Source organism: Rhipicephalus sanguineus, chromosome 1 (assembly GCF_013339695.2).
Source record: "Rhipicephalus sanguineus isolate Rsan-2018 chromosome 1, BIME_Rsan_1.4, whole genome shotgun sequence".
NCBI lineage: Eukaryota > Metazoa > Arthropoda > Arachnida > Ixodida > Ixodidae > Rhipicephalus > Rhipicephalus sanguineus.
In genome coordinates this window covers 43,797,198-43,812,983 of record NC_051176.1, presented here as the reverse complement: position 1 = coordinate 43,812,983, position 15,786 = coordinate 43,797,198, and the positions used below count along the sequence as shown (strand labels likewise).

The 15,786-nt window shown below is 46.5% G+C and overlaps 1 protein-coding gene across 2 annotated transcripts in view; it reads left to right on the top strand.

The window, feature by feature from the left end:
- The window catches only part of LOC119390824 (nascent polypeptide-associated complex subunit alpha, muscle-specific form), a 671,315-nt gene that overhangs the window by 573,035 nt on the left and 82,494 nt on the right, over positions 1-15,786 (top strand). The window contains exon 12 of one of the 2 annotated variants that reach the window (XR_007415557.1): positions 8,401-8,413. The exons of the other annotated variant lie outside the window; for it this stretch is intronic. The gene's annotated coding sequence lies outside the window, so the exon portion shown is untranslated. Of the gene's footprint in view, positions 1-8,400; positions 8,414-15,786 lie in introns of those variants that run through there. 2 annotated transcript variants of the gene reach the window in all.

The window sequence follows — 15,786 nt, the reverse complement described above, 5'->3', positions numbered from 1 at the left end:
TATTTGGGATAATTAAAGAATTACCATGCAGGTTATTCTTAAATAAAACTAGATGTATTCGTAAAGCTTCAGCTTTGCCATTAAGGGTTGCCTGGTCGATTTAGTCAGTAGGAAGTGGCTGTAGACTGAGGCAACGGCAATTCAGATACAAAGCAAAATAACAGGACAATAGTGACACGAAACGCCTGATTACTTTGAACCGGATAAGTTATAAAATGGATGTGCATGTTTGTGATTCACATCAACGATATCATCATGATATCACATCAACGATATCATATGACGCACGTTGTAGTGGGGGTTTGCTGAAATTTCGACCATCTGGTGTTTTTAACGTGCACCGACATCGCACACACGGGCCACTAACATTTCGCCTCCATCGGAATGTTACTGCCGCGGGCGGGATCTTACCCTCGACTTTGAGGTCAGCAGCTGAGTACCGCAACCAAAATAACGCCCCGGTGGGCAAAGCTTCACCTTCAAGATGAATCTTCTCACAGCCATTATGAAGGCACAGTCCCATCAGCTCCTAAATTTTGCGGGTCTCCCGTGAGTTTAATTCGGAGGTAATTTGCTACCTAAAGGTATTAAGACTGACAATGCACATGGAAAAAGACCGAAAAGTGGTCTTTTTTCTCTGCGCACCCTTTCTTCTAGAGCGCTACTCTTTCGAGGGTTGTGCGCGAGCACAGGTGTAAAGACAGAGACACTAATCATAAGTGTGACTATCGACTACACTATCACGTACAGGCTGTTTCACACTTAGGAGAAAATTGAAGCGCATTGCAACGTGCTATAAGTTTTCACTTATTTGTTAAACAGCCTCTACATGCACTCTGCTATGTGCCGGGAAGGCTGCGCCTATTTAGCGCTGTACTAACTAACCTCTGTGGCTCGGCAATGGTCAGCAGCTGTGCCCTCGGAATCCGATCGGCGGGACTTGCGCGCAACATCGTGCCGGGCGAAGTGGCTGTGACCGCGATGGACAGCGGCAAAGGCCAGGTAGCCCAGTGCCTATGCAGCGCTGCGACGGCGGTCCGATTCGTGGCACTCGATGCAGGAACTAACCTCAGATGACGCAAGGCGCCCACGCTGAGTTCCAACTCTTGCCCCGTGCGCGTGCTGAAGCTGACGTGGCCGTCGCCCATTGCAGTCGGCAGGCCTTCGACGGTGGAAGGTAAAGGAGCTTCGATGATCGAAGTACGGGAGCCGATAAACACATTCCTTAGGTCATAGGTACGCATCCTCCCTGGAAACCACTGTGAACGACACCTTCGAAGAGACGTTCTGGACGGCCTGCGCACCCTTTCTTCAGAAAGCTGCTGTTTCGGGGGTAGTGCGCGAGCCGTGCATGTTGATGATGATTTCGTCTGAGGCCCGCTCCTCTTCTTTGTCTTTCTCGACTTCGTAGAATTTGCCCATCGAGGAATATTCACGATAACAATAGAGATGAGCGCATAACTTTCGTTAGGAGGTATCATTCAAGTGAATACAGCAGCAAAGTGTGTTTTAAGGTGATAGCGTTATAGAGCTTGTTTCGCAGAAATTCCGGTGACGCTCTCGTTGGTTGTGAGCGAAAAATCATCATCTTGTCCGTGACCGCAAAATCGAGACAGATACAAAAAAAATAAATAATAAAAATACTCTGTTTGAATGAGAATCCATCACAGGGCGTCTGCGTGGTGAGCAGGTGTTCTACCACAGAGCAAGATATTGCTTGTAACGGCTTCGGAAGGAAACACTGTATGAATGCCTATAGTGGCAGGAGTCTCCTTAACGCATGTATTACGTGCCCGAGGCGTAGGATCGCGCCACGCGTCAAAACATGTCAATTACGAAACGAGTGGGTGTTTTAAAGGGCCACCCATTACAAAGCGCTCAGAGATACTTAATCATCATCACGTGCAAAAGCCTCAACAAATTGAGCAGATTCGTAGGTTCGGATGTTGCCTTAAGGACGCGTAGTGGACCCTTCGCTGATTATCAAAAGCAAGAATTACGGCGTAGTGGGCCCTTAAGGCGGGACGCCGAGATAAAATCGCGATAATAACCAAAAAATCAATTTTTGGAAAACAATCGCTTTGGCATATGTGGTCTCTTATTTACGCAGTATCCAAACGATTACACTGTAAACGCACTCTAAGTCCCCCCCCCCCCCAAAAAAAAATAAGGTTTATTCCTCCTCCTCCTCCTAAGTGATGTCGGTGAAAAAGCTCAAAATCGCGCTAAAACGGCTCAATTCACGGCGTCGTATCTGGCCTTTCCTGCCACCGACCGTTGTCATCTTGGCATTGTTTCAAAGCTCAAAGTACCGCCTTTTCGTTGCCGCCCTGATCACGGCATAGAAAAAACCGCAAACGACAAAAGATTCGGTGGGCGTTCTTCCGAACCTTGCAATCTACGCACCGTTCCTATTGGCGGAGCGTGCGGAACCGTTGACAGGGGTGATCGCAAAGCTTCATCAAACTAATACACCACTATTTAGGCCACCTGACGACACCTTCCGTGGCCGGAAAAGTAGCGATCCTGTCCAACATGTCCAATGTTTACATGCAGCCTGCTGCACTTGCGTTCCAAGGGACTGCACAAAAGCGTCTGCGGTAAATGACAGAGGGTAATAAACTTCCTAAATCAGGCCAAATTAAGAAGTAGATGCGCAAAGGATTACGTCCTGACAAGGACACTAATTATTACTGTCCTGGCACACTTCAGCCTAGGGTCAATTGCAACCAAAGCTTTGTTGTCCATTTTCTCAAGAGAGTGTTTTGTGCCTGCCGCGTCGCTTCTGGAAAGCATATGACAACTTTGGCTAGACTGTTTTTTATGCTGTTTGCTTTATTGTAATCCATAGACTGTGCTGTATTTGAACACATTTTTGGAATTGATGTTTAGGCTTTCATTCTTTTCCTAATTATTAATTACTGCATGGTTCGGTTAGCTGACACACGTGCATTTGGATTTAATTTTGAGCAGAAAACTATTAGGGCTGTAAAAAGAACGCAAAAACTGCCTTGAAGTACAAACGGTATGTGAACAAAGATACAAAGTAATTGCAGCATCCAAGCGTGTTTCATCACCGTGCCAGGCATTCCACGAGAAAGGGACATGAGAATTTTTATAAAATAAGATGTAGGAAAGATATCTTTATGAAAATTTAAATGTGACTTTTAGTATTAATTGTAGTGTGTGTGCCAAATGTCATCAACTTAGGCCAAGAAACTAAGAAGTTACAAACGATCTCCGCGTCCACCCTTAACAACTGTACTTGCAGTAGGCATTCTAGGATAGTTTGAAAAGGCCAATGTTAGGCGCACAGTCGTTCCTTTCCTGCAGGCATCCACCGACAACCGAAGCCAGGCTAGAAATTGAGAATGCCATGCAAAGGGGGCCCGATTACGCTATCGCGCTCTACTCTTGAAGGCGAAGGTCAAGCGACCTCCAAGTTTTTTGACTGCGCATGAAGAGTACATGAATAAAATACGGGGAAGCTTGCAAACGCTTGAAAAAGCGAAGCTGGACGATTCGTGAAGTTTAATCTGGTTGCTTCTATAGGTTGTTGCTAGTCTTCAGCAAGGTGACGCTAGGTTGTTTCTAGGTTGCTTCTCAGCGCATAGAGGTTCGAGTTGAAGCACGGACAGTCACCGACACGACACGGATGTCCAACCTACAGAGGCACAAACTTGCGCTCAAACGGAGCAGTTGAAACTCCCATACTCTTAGGGACACGTCGTCGTTCGCGTAGGGCTTCCATCGCTTGGGGGTCTTCTCGCAGCCGCCGTTGCCTTTCCGTTCTCTAGTATTTTCCCGTTCTACGTACCGCTGAAGCACTCCGTAAAGATGCTTATGCGAATCTGAAATGTGCGGCCGCGGTGTTTATAACTGCATTAATCCCGGCGATTTATTACAACTTTTCTCAATTACTGGTTACGTCTGTCTAGAAGCGAGGAAACCAGCGAAACTCAAAAACAAGGACGAAGAAGAAGGCACATTCAAGCACACACCATCGCCGGACACACAACCAATTTATTAACGCATCCACGTATGGATGCGTTGTGGATGCGTTAATAAATTGGTTGTAAGTCCGGCGATAGTGTGTGCTTGAATGTGCCTTCTTCTTCGTCCTTGTTTTTGAGTTTCGCTGGTTTCCTCGCACCTAAACATGAACATGAACCAACCGGCCAAGCTTTTCACGCGTCTGTCTAGAAATCTTAATTGGTGTTGGCCGCCCGTCTGTTGCCTTGTTCATTTTAGTGGACCAGGGGCAAGAAGTGGCATTTGCCCAAAATCTCTGCAAAATACCCTTTCACTATGGTGATAGTCTTGTTTTGTACACACCAAATTTTTTACGGCCGGCTTCAACAGCTTCCCTGTTAAAAGAAGCTAGGCTTCGTAGAGAAGCTGACTTGATTTGGTTACATAGGTATACCTATACTGGGTTTAATTTATCGACGCTAAAGAAACCGTTCACGATATTGAAATGAAGAGCTGGAGAACGCCTGTATTTGGCGGCAACTTTTTAACATCAAATCTGTTCTTGGTCGAGCCTTTCATGTCCGTGATTCGAGGTAGCTCTTGCGGGCATCATAAAGGGGTATGCGCCACAGACATTGGGTAAATGTCGCTACTCACAACTGGTCCACTAAACATGAAGGCAACAGTTAGCCGAACAAACGGGTACGTGCCACTGAAATCTGTGCGGCCTATCAGAAAATTATCATCATCATAAACGCGTATGTGCCAAAGAAGTTGGCTCAATCACACCACACAACTTCCCCTAAAAGGGAGAAGACAACAGTTATCCAAACAAATCGCGTGCTCGTTACCATTGTCACACCATTGTCACGTGATACTTTGGGGTTATGAAAGGTGGTGACTACACTACCACCTCAAATCTTAACAAGCATTGTTTAATAAACAGCAGCGATACAACATATCGGAGCGACTTAAGCGAAGACTTCTTTGTAAACGTGTGATTAAAAGTGGTTTGGTCAAGATGCAATAAAACTATACTACCACCAGACAGCTTAACATAGAGCGTTTAATAAAGTGCAGTGATATAATATATCTGAACGACTTGCAGAACGTAGAAATGCGTTAGCCTGACGAAGACAACGCCACCAGCTCCGCTGCTTCAGCGGTGTCCGCGAAGCAGAGCTGGTTGAATTTTTTTGCCATCGTATAAATTAAGATTGTATTCCAAGCATGAAGCGATCAGTGAGTTGCGTTGGCACGTGTTGACGTCATGTCGATAGCTCCCTTGGGACAGTCAAAGGCAACCACGACACCGGTGAAAATTTTCCATTACAACCTATGTATTTGCAGCAGGGACAGGGACAGCTGACTACAATGCTTTACCGGTGCAGAGCAAGTTGACCAACCTCTGGATAAGCTGAGACTGTCGAGAACCGAAGCATCGCTGACGCGGCAAATGATACGGAGATCGCCGATAATTCAGTAACTATGCCGATCATCGATAATTATATTCCGACAAAACTCGAGAATACAATAAGAGTGTTCAGCACGCATTTTCTACATTCTAAAAAGCTGAAATTCGTGCAGTAAGAGTAAGAGAGCTTTGTTACTCCTATCGATCTCATTTTATTCTCTCTACCGAGGGGAGCTGTACTGTCTTTTGCCAGGATGAGTGAAAGGGTCTTTGACTCCTCCTGGCAAAACAGAGTAAGGTGCCTGTTCCACTCCTGCATACGATGATAAAGTAAAAGGTTGTTTTGCTCTCTCGCCATATTACAGCTTGTTTCAGATATTGTTTTAGTGTTGCACCTCTCCAAATATAAGCAGCCGTAACGAAATGTTCGTGCAGTCTAATATCTCCGGCTGTCGCTCAATCGATAAAGTGACGGTGAGACATTTCTCGTGAACTTATCGCGACGAAAACCGCTGACATGTACAAAGAATCCGCGATCACAAATGTGCGCGATTATGTTCACACGTACGCACACTCTCAGTCAGGTACTAGTTATAAACTGACGAGAGACGGCGCGCCGCAGCGTATTGAATAAAATGCTGTGAACAGAAATCACGACAAAAAAAAGAAGGGGGGGGGGGACACTTACGCTTCGCCTTTAAAACGGGACAGCGATATTGTACGCACGCATGCGCACACAACACACAAACACGCACACAATATCGCGTCCTCGAACGCTAGCTAGCCTTCCCTTCTCGATGGAGACGTATAGACAGTGCCGCAAGCAGAGCCAAAGTGCAAACGCCCTCTTGCTTCTATCTTTGTATCTACCTCGAATTTTCGCTCACGCTGAATTTTCGCTCAGAACCAAAGCCGCCAACGCCGCCGACACCGGAATTGCTGCGAAACGAGCTTTTTGACGCTGCCGCGAAAATAAAATAGACGGGACTTTCTTCAAGCGGCCGCCAAACGGGAGAGCTGGTACATGCGCCCAGGAGAGAGAAACACAATAACGTAACCTTACGACGCATGCGCGAGCGAGGAAAGTGGAAAAAAAAAAACATGACTGATCCCTCTGTCATAGGAAGCGGTATAACACGAAAGTGAAACGTGTCTTCAGAGACGTAGGTGAGCGCTGGTTGTGCATTGTTTCGGCACAAGGGCGAAGGAATGAATGTCATAGCGACAAATTGTAATGTCACGCGACGAACGGCAGGCAGCTCGAAACTCGCAACGCGCTGCTCGAGTAGAAAGGACTCATGGAAAGAACATACACAGGATGAGCGCGAACTAACAACTGTCACTGCTCTACAGTTAAAGCGCGCTGCTCAAACACAAAGGAAGACCCACGAAACGAACGCGCAAGTATACACAGGATAAGCGCAAACTGCCACCATTAGAACTTATTTGTGTATGAGCAGCGCACTTATTTCGCGAAAGTGACCGCTGCAGGTGAGCGAAGTGACCTTCGTGCTCTCTATGAAAAAATCCGTAAACAGGAGGTGGGTGCTCGAGCCGACGTTTCGACAAGTGGACTTGTCTTGTCGGCTCGAGCACCCACCTCCTGGTGGACTTGCCTCCATCTTCGCCTTCCGGCCGTTTTTTTGACTTCGTGCTCTATGTAATTTCATCACAAACTTGCGGTGAGAGCACAATACGTACAACACCCCCCCCCCCCCGCCCAATCATGAAACAAAGGCGTGCGCACGAGCGACCACGCCCTGTAGAGGCGCGCGCTCAGCGCGACGCGCGGGGCGACGACCTTTAACGCTCGCCCTTGGAGCCCTTCGCGCCATCTCGCTAGTTATAACGGAAACACGCTAATATGCCACAGATCTCCGAGTACCGCCAACGGTAAATGGGGTATATAAATAGCTCGTCGTTAGTACGCTGAAGAATGTGCCGTCTGTGGCCGAGGCGGTTCGCGCTGCGGAGCAAGGGGTCGTAGGTTCGACTCCCGGCGACGGGTCTTTTTCTTCTCATTTTTTTCTTTGCCATCTGCTAGTGTACATTTTACAATGTGATATCCGTGACGGAAATACGTCAGTGGAGCCGTGGTGATCGCCGTCAAAAACATTTTCGTGTTAAAACACACACACGCACACAAACACACACACCGGGAGAGGAGAAGCGTGCATGCTGAAGTCGAAGTCTCGCTGCCGCCCGTCGCTGCATTCGCCATTTTTTTTCCGTTTGCCGGTCATCGAAGTTTCCTAATTGCTCAGCTGTGTCGGCAGCGCATGCCCGTGTGTGCGCGACTGTGATCGAGACGCTGGACGTGAACGGCATTTAGCGATGGCAGTGCAACACAGTGCAACAACCTGTACTGTGAGCGTGTTGGTTTCATGATGGTCTGGACGCTCAAGCGAGCTTGCAGCTTTGTGTCTGCGTGTTCGGTCAACACCTCGTCCGGCACAGTCGGGAATGCGAACGGTAAGGGGTACTTCCGTTTTTTTTTTCCGGGATGTGGTGCTTCTCTTTTTTACCATATGGGCAAAATTTGCGGAGCGCTCCGTTGCGGCGTACCTCTAAACATATTGCCACGAGAGAAGAAGCAGAGGAGGTTCAGCTGGTTCTACCCTGACCCGGCTCATACTGTAGCAATATCATAGTTTTGGCGCGTAAAACCCCAGACAATATTGTTAATATTAGTTGGCATACTTGATTTGTTTCCATTTTCCCTCAGTCAGTCTCAGTGTTCGATATGTGCGCATTATTAACATGTGGCATCACCGTGCGCTCTTGTTTTCCAGAGTTTACAGTGGATACACTTCTCAGCTACCCTGGGCGTCCTTGCGCCGCCGCCGAGCAACTGTGGGGATTCATCGAGGCATACAATAGGCAGTTTTAGAATACCGTACGCCAAGCGTTGCATTAGCGTTTGTCGCCACTGTGCATGCGTCGTACGCTGTCCTCTTTCGGGCCCCCGTTAAGTGACGGGCGGCAGCAACGAAAGCTATCATTGCGTGCGCCAGGCCCGTAGCCAGGAATTATTTTTCGGAGAGGGGGGGGGGGGGGAGGAGGAGGGCACTTGCTGAAGGCTTTGACACTTTTAGAAAAACGCCCCTCTAGCAGAATCTCTGATGGGGGGAGGGCGGGGGGCAGGCTACGGGCATGGCGTACGGTATTGCAAAACTCCCTGATATCAGTAAATACTAATTGATAATAATTTCGCATTGCGCACTTTGTTCGTCTCTAAGACCGAAAATTCGGCAGATTCCACCAGTGGCGTAGGCAGAAATTTTTTTCGGGGGGGGGGGGGGGCACTTCCTTGATCCGACATTGGGTCCGGGCAGATAAGTGGGGTCGAGTGTCATTTTCTCCTCTGTATGCCATGGGGAAAAAATTCGGGGGGCGGGGCACGTGTCCAGTGTGTCCCCCCCCCCCACCTCCCTTGATACGCCCCTGGATCCCACGCGTTGTGGGAATCGGTGTCATGCGAAGCAGAAAGCGAGCACTTCTATTCTGTACTTTATGGCTTTGAGCCAAGCGTTACGAGGTGGATCGACGTGTTTTTGTAAGTGTAGTAGCTGTGTGCACATCGTGGGCTGCGCCTGCGTCTGCAGAACAGCTGTGACGATAGGTGACTTTGGCTGTTGACGCCCGAATAGACTGCGTAACGGAGCAAGTGAAAGACGCTCACCTAATAAACATTTTTTATTATTGTTAGTTTACGTCCTATGGTAACACTCCAATTATTAAGAAAAAAATAGGAACGCACACGTGCGCTTTGGAAATAATAAATAAGTTAGAAAAATACACCACATGCTGTAAAGCAGAAAAAGAACCAAGGAGCGAAATGCACGTAAGGTTACGAAAGAACCGCTCATATTGCACGCGATATCTACACCCCCCTTGTAGACGACAAAATAACCACGAATCGAGACGGCCACATTATGGCGACGGCCGCTGTGCGGCGGCTGCTTGTTGTGGCCAGCTTAAGGCCAGAAAACGGACAAAAGCGAGAAATAGTTCTTTCGCCTCTTACGAAATGTACCTTTATAAATACTACAACATTTACGGGCAGTGTTCCGCAAAAATTATAGTAATTTTGGGTGCTTTATTTATTGAAACAAGTATAAAAACTTCTATAGCCTCGCTGCCAGGAGCCTTGCTTACCCAGAAAAGTGGTACTTTCATAAGTGAACCTTGTGTGCAGTTTTTGATATTTCCCCCGAACTTATCTCATGCTTACACATTCCTCGTACTTTCACAAGTCAACTCTTCGCGACACTTAAGTTCTGTGCTTGAATACGGGCCTAAGACTTGCAGATACCTTTAAATTGACGCTGTAATTAAATTCACGCGAGCATTACGTTCATGATATGAAAGGTTAATCGCATGTTTAATCTACTCCAACGAATAAGAATAAACGTTTCAAAGGAAGCTATTGAATGTATCCGATATGGTGGCTCTACAACAGAAACCAGTTCTCCAAGCATTTCTAACGGCTTTTATCACAGTCAAACTTATCACGCTTAGCTTCTGCTTACGTGTGAGAGTGATGACGCAGCGGAATACCCCCTCTTCTACGCTAAAGATGCGAAGGAAACCGCGACACAGGCAGACTTCCCCTCGCCCCTACTCCATTTTTTTGTTATTTATGTGTTTATCCGAAGTTTTTCTCCCCCCTCTTCTCATAAGCTTTCCTGTTTTCCATTTCCTGCTCTCCTCCTCCACTTTTGTGATTGGAGAGAATGTACGAAGCGCAACCATACTACGCGCTTAGGCAGCCAGTTGCTGTATCAAAGCAGACAAGAGCACATGTCGAAAGGTTGGCTCCGACGAAACACCCTGTTACAAGATCTTTCACCTCTTCTCAGCTCATGGAGACAGCAAGGAAAGCAGACTGTGAGACAGGTTTGGCAAATCATATTTTTTAGTTTAATACGCGCGCATCAAATAAATAAAACTTAACTTGTTTTCATGCGGCCGAAATACGATTGCCGCATGTTCGCACCAGTTTGAGACCGAAGACTGTGCCTCGATCACCGGCTGGTGATCGAAGCACAGTCTTTACACCCGCTGCTATGGACTGAGGTGCTTGCGTTAGCCGACACGCCAGACGCAGGCAGGAGAGAGGCGGGAACGGGTACTGCACGCCGGAAAGAGCTGCTCCAGAACTGACCGGCGCCGGTTTCAGCAGTCGCCTCCTTCTGCCGCTCCGGGAGACGCTGAAGAGGCAGGGCAACCAGCGCTGCTGGCCGCTTTCCGTTGGCCCAGATGGACAGCGACACAACAGGGCACGCTGCGAGCAGGGGGAGCAAAAACGAAGGTGATGCCTCAGAGAGAAAAAAGTAGAGAGAAATGGAAAAAAAATGAAAGAAAGAGAAATAAAGATAGAAAGAGCGAGAAAGAGAAAGAAAGTTCCTATAAACTTTGCGGCTCTCCTGTGGCTATAATTCCTTGATGCCATGTTAGCTAAATCTACTAACACCGATAATGGAAGTGCAGGAGAGGGCTCTACATTATAATATACCTAATTCTATATTCACAACCACTGCAAATATATAATTCCTGAAGACTTGCGTAGCATCTCATTAGAGCGCATCATTAGGCACAGTAACACTAATAAGTAGCGGTTCTGGTGCTCTTACAGGTATATATCGTTAAAACATTGCTAACAGAAACTATGGAGACCAAAACGCGAAGTTCAGTACAGGTGTAAAGGCGGAGTCACTAATCAGAAGTGTGACTTGATCTACTACACTATCCGCTACATGCACTCTGCCTTGTGCCAGGAAGCCTGCGCCTATTTAGCACAGCACTAACCTCAGTGGTTCGGCCATGGTCAGCAGGTGTGCCCTTAGGATCCGATCTCTTGAACTTGCGCGCAGCATGGTGACGATTGAAGAGGCTAGGACCACGATGAACAGCGATAAAGGCAGTGTAGCCCCTTGTCGGTGCGGCGCTGCACCAAGCGGCGGTCCGTTCGGGGCCATTCGCTGCAGGAACGAACCTCAGGTGACCCGAGGCGCCCAGGCTGTGTTCCAGCTCTTGTTGTGTGGGCGAGGAGGAGACGTTGCCGTCCGCTTTTGCCGCCGTCAGCCTGTCGCAGGCGAAGGTTAATGGCGCTTCCTTCATCGAAGTACGCGAGTCGATGATCACATTCCTCAGATCCCACGTATGCATCATCGTGTCCTCAATACCACCGTGAACGAAATCTTTGATGAGACGTTGTGGATGGCCTGCACAGCCTTTTTGCTGGAACGCTGCTTCGCTGCCAGTGCGCGAGCCGTATATGTTGATGATGATTTCATCGGAGCCCCGCTCCTTTTCTTCGTCTTTCTGAACTACGTAGCTTTCGCCAATGAAATTGCTTTGCAGGAACTCGGCTTTCAGAAAAATATAGTTTTAATCTTAAAAATTACCGCGTATTTCGTTTCGACCGACCCTCTCGGGATGGCGGCTTAGCAGTAGGTATTTCTTCAAAAATTGCTCATCAGGTTAAAATGAGATGTCAAGTAAGGAACTTAGAAAGTGAAATTTTAGCCTGAGATATTTCTCTTCCGGTATACCTTCCATTTTCGTTAGTCAATGCATACATTTCAGCAGCTGTTCAAAGTTCTACTGTTCTAGATTCCGTAATTTCTTCTTGTAGGAAAGAAATTATATTGGCGGCAGGCTTCAATTCCCATCTGACTTCATGCGGATCCTGAACCGATATGAGTGGGAAGCGTTTGTGGGATTAGGCTTCCAAGAATAATTTACCATCTATTCATGCACCCACTTTTATTAAATGCGAAGCATTTCTTAGCGAACCTCAGGCAATTTGACCGTTTCTATCTATCTATCTATCTATCTATCTATCTATCTATCTATCTATCTATCTATCTATCTATCTATCTATCTATCTATCTATCTATCTAGCCGCCTACGTCAGGGCGCTTTCCTGGTCGTCTCCATAAAGTGTAATATACCAAAATTGGCATAGCAGGGGATCAGTGAATGACGAACACGATTCACTGGTCATGACATGAATAACGCAAAATACCTGTCGTGTACATCATGAAACCCTTTCTCTCGGTCACGTGTGGCGCTTAACCGCATACCAGAGTTCATGTTAGGCGGGTTTGTGCCACAGGTGATAGAGAGTCTCAACCAACACAGTAACCGCGAACACACAGACATTGGCACGCAAGGAAAGATATATTAATAATAATTGCTATGGTTTTATGTCCCAAAACCACGATATGATTATGAGAGACGCCGTAGCGAAGGACTCCGGAAATTTTGACCATCTGGTATTCTTTAAAATGTACCGAGATCGCACAGTACACGGGCATCTAGCATTTTGCCTGCATCGAAATTCGACCGTCGCGGCCGGCATCGAACCCGCGACCTTTGAGTCAGCAGCCGAGCACCGTAACCGCTACACTACTGCGGCGGACGCAAGGAAAGTGAGGAAGTTGAAGGCAGAACACCGCTGGAAGACACTCAACTACTATCCACTCGTCCATGTGGTCCGCAACGTGGACCACCTGGATTACGGGAAAACAGGGACCAATGCTTCCTACAATAAACCTGTCGACAGTACCGGGCCTCTAATCATAACCGGTGGCTTCAACATTGATTTCTAAACACCCAACAACGCCTGGTCCTTATACTGCATGAAAAACGGCTTGGATGTGGACAGGGCATCAATAGACCTCGCTGCCACATCCAGGACAGGAGGCATCATAGATCATTTCATCGTAAGAGGCATCCAGGATTTCCACCAGCTGTACATCGCACTTCTCTACACTTAGACCTCTCGTAACCGCGATCATGAACGGATCCGAGTAACAAGTCCGGTCCAGCTGCTGGTGCTCACTTATAACGGTGATGATGACCTTGTTCAAGAACTGCCAAGAATCCCTTCCACACATGCGCACGGGTTTGTGAAACGTGCGTGCGTTCTCCATCATAACAGACAAGTGCAAGCATAACAACTCTAACAACTGCAACTGTGACGGTAACGTACGTGCAGTGCGCTTGCGCGTGCCACTCGGCTGTGTATATGTCTAGGGAAACTTTACTGAATGAAGCTTAGTTGCTAGTAACGTCTGTCCTGTGCATCTGTGTTCCTTTGACCTGTTCGGATTCGCGCTATCGAATATTGAAGAGTATAAGCACTACATATCAGCTTACCGCGTCTGGTGTTGGTAACACCCATGTTGCTGTTGGCATCGTTACGCAACTGTAAACAACTGGTTACATAATACATATGCGACTCTTGAACATATGAGTGTGCGTATACCACTTCCACATTTCTCTAGCGTCGTTCCGTAACGTTTCGCTCAATGTGAAAAATTACGCCGCAGTCACCACCCCGGCATGCTTCGCATAGCATCGATTACCACGGTACGTCGGATCTGCCGAATTTTTTGTAAGCAGTCTCTTTCAGCGATTGACGTTATTTTCTATAGTCACTGCCTCTCTAACTCATGGTCTACTTTTAGATGAGCTACAAGTAGTGAGCATTTTCTGATACTGTTTGAGATAGTATGCCTGTTAGCTACAGCAAGCAGCCACTCGATCACTCATGTAAATTTCAATACATTCGAAAAGCTGCTACGTGCGGCTTTGTCCATCAGGATAGATGGAAGCGCAGTATATAGTGCCATGGATTTAAGTTGAGCTATAAAAGACTCCTTAAATAAATCTAAATTCACCGTAAAGGTATCTAATGAGGTTCTTCTACTTCATGGTGGAACTCGGACTGTTCGCATGATCACTGACTAACAAAAGCTACGGGGCGTAAACTACTTTGGAAGCATTGACCAGGACATTGGAGTTATTATAAATATGCGGCTGCAGTTTTAAGAGAACAGACACCGCTGCGAAGGACCTATGACAGGCAACATTCTGAGTACCTTTTAAAACATTGCAACATGAAAGCACCTTTTAACTTCGTGAAAACCAATAAGGTCATTCATTCACTCATAAATGTCGAATCGGTGGTTTCAACGGCAAGTGATCTGTCTAGTCTTCTTGGAAATATTTCTAATGGGCTTGAAAGTCGCTTCACGACTGCCTTCTCATACACCTTACGGTCTCCTCATAAAAGTGACGACTCTGAAGAGGTCACACCTTCAGACCTAGAGCAAGTACTCTAGTTCATGTCCCGATGGCATTATTACATCGTCTGGTACCAATGGCATTATTACATCGGTGATAAGAATGAACTTAAGTTTCTACCACAGGACTAACTTGCAATCGTTAAACACTCTATTAGAAATTTATGGATTCCACCTGATCGCAGAATTGCGAAAATAATTCCTTTATATAAAAAGGACGGCGCTGAACCTACATTAAAAACATCAGGCCCAAATCGCTCGCAAAAAATCTGGTAAAACTATGAGAAAGACTCTTGCACATTGAGATAGATAACTGGTTGAATGAAAACATGATCTTGAGCCCATGCCAAATTGGATTCAGGCGTGGCTGTCCTATTCGGTGCGCCTATGTTGGCTTGGCAAGCACAATACAACTTGCTCGGTATAAAAAACAATTCGCCGCGTTAGGAGCACTGCATATTACAACAACTTATGACTGCGTGCTACATGTCAAAATAATAAATTCGCTTAGAACGTAGGTTTACCACATTAAGTCGTCGTCTGTGTATATTCGCTGGATATTACAACAGCTTAGGCGACAGAGAATTTGCTTCTTCACAATCCGGTTTCTCTTCTTGAAGAGATAAGCAAACAAGAGGTCTCCCCAAGGGTCAGTATTGTCACAATTACTATTTAATATTTTACCATGCACTATTCCTATACAACAGGGCATACAGGTGTATGTATATGGCGATGACATCGCATTTTTTGCTACAGCTGTAGAAGTACATACACTGTATCAAAATCTACAGATGGTTATGAATACACAGGAAACGTGTTTGGAGGGCATTGCCTTATCCCTAGATATTAGTAAAAGCGCCATTGTTATTTTCCTCCTAAGTGTTGCTGTTCAAATTTCGTTGCTTTACTGAAATAACGTTATTTCGCTGGTTGGATTGGTTAGGTATTTAAGGGGGTTACTTAAACTGAAAAAATAATTGGAGTCCGCGTATGGAAAATAGGTTCCGGTATACGCCGTGATGTGCTAATTATGATGTATTGCACATTTATACGCCAGATATTAGACTTCAGCTGTGTTTTGTTTTCTGTTGCACTTACTTACAAACTTTGGCCGCAGGTACTCCTAGAACGCGAATCATTACACTTATGTCTTGGGTTTACTAAATTTGTCGCAAGTAATATTTTATATAAAAAATGGCGCCTGGCTTCTATTCTTACGCTGTTCAACTTTATCTTCGCTGTTGTTGTTGTGCTTTTCCTATTGTAATTACAGCGTTGTTCTTCACGCGTGTGTGTGTGTTG